The sequence below is a fragment of the Arachis duranensis genome, chromosome 1, assembly GCF_000817695.3.
Source record: "Arachis duranensis cultivar V14167 chromosome 1, aradu.V14167.gnm2.J7QH, whole genome shotgun sequence".
Lineage (NCBI taxonomy): Eukaryota > Viridiplantae > Streptophyta > Magnoliopsida > Fabales > Fabaceae > Arachis > Arachis duranensis.
The window spans coordinates 74,842,278-74,850,100 of record NC_029772.3 but is presented as its reverse complement, the minus strand read 5'-3'; positions in this window follow the sequence as shown (position 1 = coordinate 74,850,100).

Genomic DNA, 7,823 nt, shown 5'->3' with positions numbered 1-7,823 from the left:
CTAGTAAAGAATTTTATAAAAATAGTTGCGTTGTAGATATAGATTCTAAACCAACAGAAATCCCTTCGTGCAACCGTTTTGGTTGTCACAAGTAACAAACCCCTAAATAAATTGATAACCGAAGTATTTAAACCTCGGGTCGTCTTCTCAAGGAATTGCAGGGAGGTATGTTCTTATTATTGGCTATGAAAAAGGTAAAATTGGGGGTTTTGGAATTAAGGAAGAAGTATAACAAGTAATTTAAATGACAATTAAAATAAATAAATACTGTAAAGCAAACTTTTGGCAAGGTGTGAGAAATTGGAAGTCCAGACTTAGTTATTCTTATCAATAATAATGAAAGTTGAATCTTAATTCCACTTAGTTAACCTTTGCTAAAGCAAAGGAAAGTCAAGGGACTAATTAGTTAGACCTTCGAATCCTATTTATTTCCTAAGAAAAGGTTGGGATTATTGAAGTTGAGTTCAATCAGCAAAGATAACAATTATCAATTATATTGAGCTAAGATAACTCCTGAGTTACTGATTTCTTAACCAAGACCAAAAGGAAAAGAAATTAAATTTGCCGGAATAAAAAAATGTATTCAGATTGGGATTGATCAATAACATGAATAAAAAGAGCAATATTGAACTGAAATATCTCAAGTAACATTAAATAAGAAAATCATAACATGAATGTAGCATAAGCCAAATAGGCAACATAACTAATACAAGCAAGCATTAATGGTATCTGAAAATAAGAGATAACTGTCAAGCAAAAGAACATTGAACCTGGTAAAAAGATAATCCTTGAAGCAAATAAAATCCTAAAACTAAATCCTAATCCTAAAGAGAGAGAGGAGAGAACCTCTCTCAAAACTAAATCTAAATCGTGGAAAGTGAATTATGAAAGCATGCTCTAAATGGATGCATTCCCCCACTTTATAACCTCTGGTCTATGCCTTCTGAACTTGGATTTGGGCCAAAAGGGCTTCAGAATCCGCTATGAGCGTTTTCTGCAATTTCTGGTGCGTGGCCTCTGTCACGCGTCCGCGTGGGTCACGCGGTCGCGTCAATTGGAGTCTTCCTTGTCGCACGGTCGCGTCAGTCTTGCGACCACGTCATAGGTGCTCTTCTTTAGGTGCGCGGTCACGTCAGTCATGCGGCCGCGTCGCTTCTTCTTCGCGCTTGGCATGCGGCCGCGTCGTCCATGCGGTCGCGTCGCTCCAGTTTCTTCACAAACTCCGTTTTATGCTTTCCTTCCATTTTTGCATTCTTTCTTTCGATCCTCTGAGCCATTCATGCCCTATAATATCTTAAAACACTTAACACACATATCAAGGCATCTAATGGTAATAAGAGAGGATTAAAGATAGGGAACTTAAGGCCAAAGAAGCATGTTTTCAATCAAAGCACATAATTAGGAAGGCAAATGTAAAACCATGCAAATAGTATGAATAAGTGGGTGAAGAGTTGATAAAATCCACTCAATTAAGCACAAGATAAACCATAAAATAGTGGTTTATTATAGCTGTATTGAGCCTTCTATAATCAATACACATACGCCACCCTGTAACTGTTCTTATAGGAACCAGTTCATTTTTTTCATTTTGAACCACTGTCATGCCACCCTTCTTAGGGACAACTTGGACAGAGCTTACCCAGGGGCTATCAGAAATAGGATAAATAATCCCAGCCTGTAGTAATTTGGTGACCTTCTTCTGCACCACCTCCTTCATGGCTAGATTCAGCCGCCTCTGTGGTTGAACCACTGGCTTAGCGTCACCCTCCAATAGGATCTTGTGCATGCATCTGGCTGGGCTAATGCCCTTAAGATCACTGATAGACCACCCAAGAGCTGTCTTGTGTGTCCTTAGCACTTGTATTAGTGCTTCCTCTTCCTGTGGTTCCAAGGTAGAGCTTATGATTACAGGAAAAGTATCACCTTCTCCTAGAAATGCATATTTCAGGGATGGTGGTAATGGTTTAAGCTCGGGTTGGGAGGTTTCTCCTCTTTTTGAGGGATTTTCAGAGGTTCTATTATTCTCTCTGGTTCCTCCAAATCAGGCTGTGCATCTTTAAAGATATCTTCTAGCTCTGATTCGAGACTTTCAGTCATATTGACCTCTTTTACCAGAGAATCAATAATATCAATGCTCATGCAGTCATTTGGGGTGTCTGGATGCTACATAGCGTTGACAACATCCAACTTAAACTCGTCCTCATTGACTCTCAGGGTTACTTCCCCTTTTTGGATGTCAATGAGGGTTCGTCCAGTTGTTAGGAAAGGTCTTCCTAGAATGAGAGTTGCACTCTTGTGCTCCTCCATTTCCAGCACCACAAAGTTAGTGGGAAAGGCAAATGGCCCAACCTTGACAATCATGTCTTCAATCACGCCTGATGGGTATTTAATGGAGCCATCAGCAAGTTGGAGACATATCCGGGTTGGTTTGACTTCTTCAGTCAAACCAAGCTTTCTGATAGTAGATGCAGGTATTAGGTTGATACTTGCCCCAAGATCACATAGAGCTTGCTTGGTACAAGTACCCTCTAACGTGCATGGTATCATAAAGCTTCCGGGATCTTTAAGCTTTTCTGGTAAGCATTTCAGAATGACTGCACTGCATTCTTCAGTGAGGTAAACGTTTTCAGTTTCCCTCCAATCCTTCTTATGACTTAAGATCTCTTATGAACTTAGCATAAGAGGGTATTTGCTCAAGTGCCTCTGCAAATGGATTCTTTATTTCAAGAGTCCTGAGATAGTCTGCAAAGCGAGCAAATTGCTTATCCTATTCCGCTTGGCGGAGTTTCTGAGGATAAGGCATTTTGGCTTTGTATTCTTCAACCTTAGTTGTTGTAGGTTTATTGCCTACAGATGTGGGTTGAGAAGCCTTTTTAGAGGGGTTGCTATCAGCACTTGTATGTGTCTGATCTCCCACTGACGTTTGAATGCCAGGGGTGGAAGCTGGAGTGGCGTTAGACGCCAACTCCTTACCTATTTCTGGCGTCTAAACGCCAGAACTGTGCTTCCTTTGGGCGTTCAACGCTAATTCCTTGCCTGTTTCTGGCGTTGAATGCTAGAACTGAGCATGGGTTGGGCGTTCAACGCCAGCTCTCCACTCCTTTTCTGGCGTTTGAGCGCCAGAATTATTCCTCTCTGGGCTCTGGCTGTCCCCAGAGGGATTTTGGGTAGCAGTTTGTTCATTTTTTGGCTTCTTGCTGCCTTGAAGTGAGATATTTAATGTTTTTTCACTTCTTAATTGAACTGATTGGCACTCTTCTGTTATTTGTTTTGATAACTGCTGTTCTGTTCGCTTTAGATGCATTTCCATATTCATATTAGCCATTCTTGTCTCTAGTAGTATCTCCTTGAATTCGGCTAGCTGTTTTGTTAGAAAATCTAATTGCTGATTGAATTCAGTAACTTGTTCTACAGGACTTAGTTCAGCAGTTACTGTTTTAGCTTCTTCTTTCATGGAAGGTTCACTGCTTAGGTATAGATGCTGATTTTTGGCAACTGTATCAATGAGCTCTTGAGCTTCTTCAATTATCTTTCTCATGTGTATAGATCCACCAGATGAGTGGTCTAGAGAAATCTGAGCTTTCTCTATAAGCCCATAATAAAAAATGTCTAACTGCACCCACTGTAAAAACATTTCTGAGGGGAATTTTCTTAGCATCTCTCTGTATCTCTCCCAGGCATCATAAAGGGATTCATTATCTCCTTGTTTGAAGCCTTGGATGCTCAGCCTTAGCTGTGTCATCCGTTTTGGAGGAAAATAGTGATTCAGGAATTTTTCTGACAGCTGTTTCCATGTCTTTATGATGTCCTTAGGTTGGTTATTTAACCACCTCTTAGCTTGGTCTTTTACAGCAAATGGAAACATTAATAATCTGTAGACATCCTGATCTACTTCTTTATCATGTACTGTGTCAGCAATTTGTAAAAACTGTGCCAGAAATTCTGTAGGTTCTTCCTGTGGAAGACCGTAATACTAGCAACTTTACTGCACCATGATAATGAGCTGAGGATTCAACTCAATACTACTGACTCCGATGGAGGGTATACAGATACTACTCCCATATGAAGCAGTAGTGGGGTTAGCATATGACCCCAGAGTCCTTATGAACTGTTCATTTCCACTTAGATCCATAATGGAAAAAGGGAGATGACGTGGATTTATTTTATTATAAAAAAATAAATTTTTGAAATAATAAAATAAAACAAAATAAAACTACAATAAAAATGAAAAAGAATTGAAAATATTGTATGAGGATTTTCGAAAAAGTGAGGAGAGAGAAAGTGGTTAGGATATTTTTGAAAAAGATATGATTTTAAAAATCTTAAAAGGATATAATTTGAAAAAGATATTATTTTGATTTTTGAATTTTATGATGAAAGAGAAAAACACACAAAAGACATAAGACTTAAAATTTTTAGATCTAATGCTCCTTGTTTTCGAAAATCTAGAGGGAAAACACCAAGGAACACCAAACTTAAAAATTTTAAGATCAAAACACAAAGAGGGCTCAAGAACACCTTGAAGATTCACAAGAACACCAAGAACAAAAGAAAGAACACCAAACTTAAAATTTTTAGAAAACCAATTTAAAATTTTCGAAAACTAAAGAGAAATTAACAATAAAACACCAAACTTAAAGTTTGGCATAAGATTTAATCAAAGAAAAATTATTTTTGAAAAATTTTTGAAAAGAAAATAAAAGACTCTGACCCAAAAGACAAAATCTTCCTAATCTAAGCAACAAGATTCACCGTCAGTTGTTCAAACTCAAACAATCCCCGGCAACAGCGCCAAAAACTTGGTGCACGAAATTGCAATCACACTTTTTGCAATCCACACAACTAACCAGCAAGTGCACTGGGTCATCCAAGTATTACCTTACGTGAGTAAGGGTCGAATCCCACGGAGATTGTTAGTTTGAAGCAAGCTATGGTTATCTTATTAATCTTAGTCAGGATACCAATTATAGTTATCAATTGACTTGCAAATAAATAAGAGAGCATGGATTAAATAATACTTATTATGCAGTAATGGAGAATATGTTGGAGTTTTGGAGATGCTTTGTCTTCTGAGTTCCTGCAACATAATGCTTTCTCACTTTCATACATGCAAGGCTCCTTCCATGGCAAGCTGTATGTAGGGCGTCACTGATATCAATGGTTATTTCCCATCCTCTCAGTGAAAATGGTCCAAATGCTCTGTCACAGCACGGCTAATCATCTGTCGGTTCTCGATCATGTCAGAATAGGATCCATTGATCCTTTTACGTCTGTCACTACGCCCAACACTTGCGAGTTTGAAGCTCGTCATAGTCATCCAATCCCTGAATCCTACTCGGAATACCACAGACAAGGTTTAGACCTTCCGGATTCTCAAGGATGCTGCCAATGGATTCTAGCTTATACCACGAAGATTCTGATTAAGGAATCTAAGAGATACTCATTCAATCTAATGTAGAACGGAGGTGGTTGTCAGGCACACGTCCATGGGTTGAGAATGGTGATAAGTGTCACGGATCATCACCTTCTTCATATTGAAGTGCAACATCTTAGATAGAAACAAGCATGTTTGAAGGGAAAACAGAAATAATTGCATTAATTCATCAAGACGCTGCAGAGCTCCTCACCCCCAACAATGGAGTTTAGAGACTCATGCCGTCAAAAAGTACAAAGTTCAAATCTAAAAATATCATGAGATACAAAATAAGTCTCTAAAAGTTGTTTAAATAATAAACTAGTAACCTAGGTTTACAGAGAATGAGTAAACTAAGATAGATAGTGCAAATATCCACTTCTAGGGCCCACTTGGTGTGTGGTGGGGCTGAGACTTAAGCTTCTCACGTGCCTGGGCTGTTTCTGGAGTTGAACGCTAGGTTGTAACCTGTTTTTGGCGCTTAACTCCACAATCCAACATCCAACTGGCGTTAAACGCCAGTTTACGTAGTTTATCTTCGCGCAAAGTATGAACTATTGTATATTGCTGGAAAGCCCTGGATGTCTAATTTCCAACACAATTGAGAGTGCGCCAATTGGACTCCTGCAGCTCCAAAAAATCTATTCCGGGTGCAGAGAGGTCAGAATCCAACAGCATCAGCAGTCATTTTTCAGCCTAAATCAAATTTTTGCTCAGCTCCCTCAATTTCAGCCAGAAAATACCTGAAATCACAGAAAAACACACAAATTCATAGTAAAGTCCAGAAATATGAATTTTTCCTAAAAACTAATAAAAATATACTAAAAACTAACTAAAACACACTAAAATCTACATGAAATTACTCCCAAAAAGCGTATAAAATATTCGCTCATCACCTTCCCACCATCATACTCAAACACTTACATTCTGGTGGCAATAGATTATGTATCTAAGTGGGTAGAGGCATTTGCCACACCCACTAATGATACTAAGACAGTTCTAAAGTTCCTCCAGAAGCACATCTTCTGCAGATTTGGTGTCCCCATTATACTAATCAGTGATGGAGGAACTTATTTCTGTAATAAACAGCTTGACTATGCTCTGATCCGATATGGAATTAACCATAAAGTTGCAACTACATATCATCCACAGACAAATGGGCAGGCTGAAATCTCAAATAGAGAACTAAAACGAATCCTGGAACAGACGGTAAGTACCCATAGAAAGGATTGGACAAGGAGTCTGGATGATGCTCTATGGGCATACAGAACTGCATTTAAAACTCCTACAGGGACCTCTACATACCAGCTTGTGTATGGAAAAGCCTGTTACCTGCCAGTGGAACTAGAACACAAGGCCTACTAGGCAACCAGATTCCTAAACATTGATGCCAAGTTAGCTGGAGAGAAAAGATTGCTCCAGTTGAATGAGCTAGAGGAATTCAGACTCAATGCTTTCGAAAATGCAAAAATTTACAAAGAGAAAGCAAAAGGGTGGCATGACAAGAAACTGTCATCTAGAGTCTTTGAGCAAGGACAGAAGGTTCTACTGTTTAACTCTAGGCTCAGATTGTTCCCCGAGAAATTGAAATCCCGGTGGAGGGGACCATTCTGGGCGTTTAACGCCAGAACTGCAGTAGGAGGTATTCTGGGCATTAAACGCCAGAATGGGTATCATTCTGGGCATTTAACGCCAGTAAAGATACCTTTCTGGGCGTTAAACACCATAATGGGCACCATTCTGGGCGTTTAACGCCAGAACTGCAGCATCCTGGGCATTTAGAAAAATGCCCAATGATAAAAGATTTTTGGCGTTTAACGCCCAGCCAGGTACCCTGGCTGGCATTAAACGCCCAAAATGGCCAACAAATGGGCGTTAAATGCCAGAATGGATACCATTCTGGCCGTTAACGGCAGAAAGGATAGGGGGAGGAGATTTTTTTTTCACTACAATTTTTTCAAATTTTCATGTTTTAATTCATAATTTTCTGCATAAATGGTGGACGAAATTGTGATCATATTCATTGTAATTGGATTTTAGAAATTGGCATGAGTGGACACAACTCCGTTCAACTAACCAGCAAGTGTACTGGGTCGTCCAAGTAATAAACCTTACGTGAGTAAGGGTCGAATCCACAGAGATTGTTGGTATGAAGCAAGCTATGGTCACCTTGCAAATCTCAGTTAGGGAGATTAAAGGGTAATTGTGATTATTGGAATGAATAAATAAAAAGGAATAAAAAGGGATAGAATACTTATGCAGATTCATTGGTTGGAATTTCAGATAAGCGGATGGAGATGCTGTAGAGCCCAGGGACGCCTGCTCTCCTACTGCTTCTACTCAATCCTTCTTACTCCTTTCCATGGCAAGCTTTGTATAGGGGTTCACCATCAACTGTGGCTACTTTCAT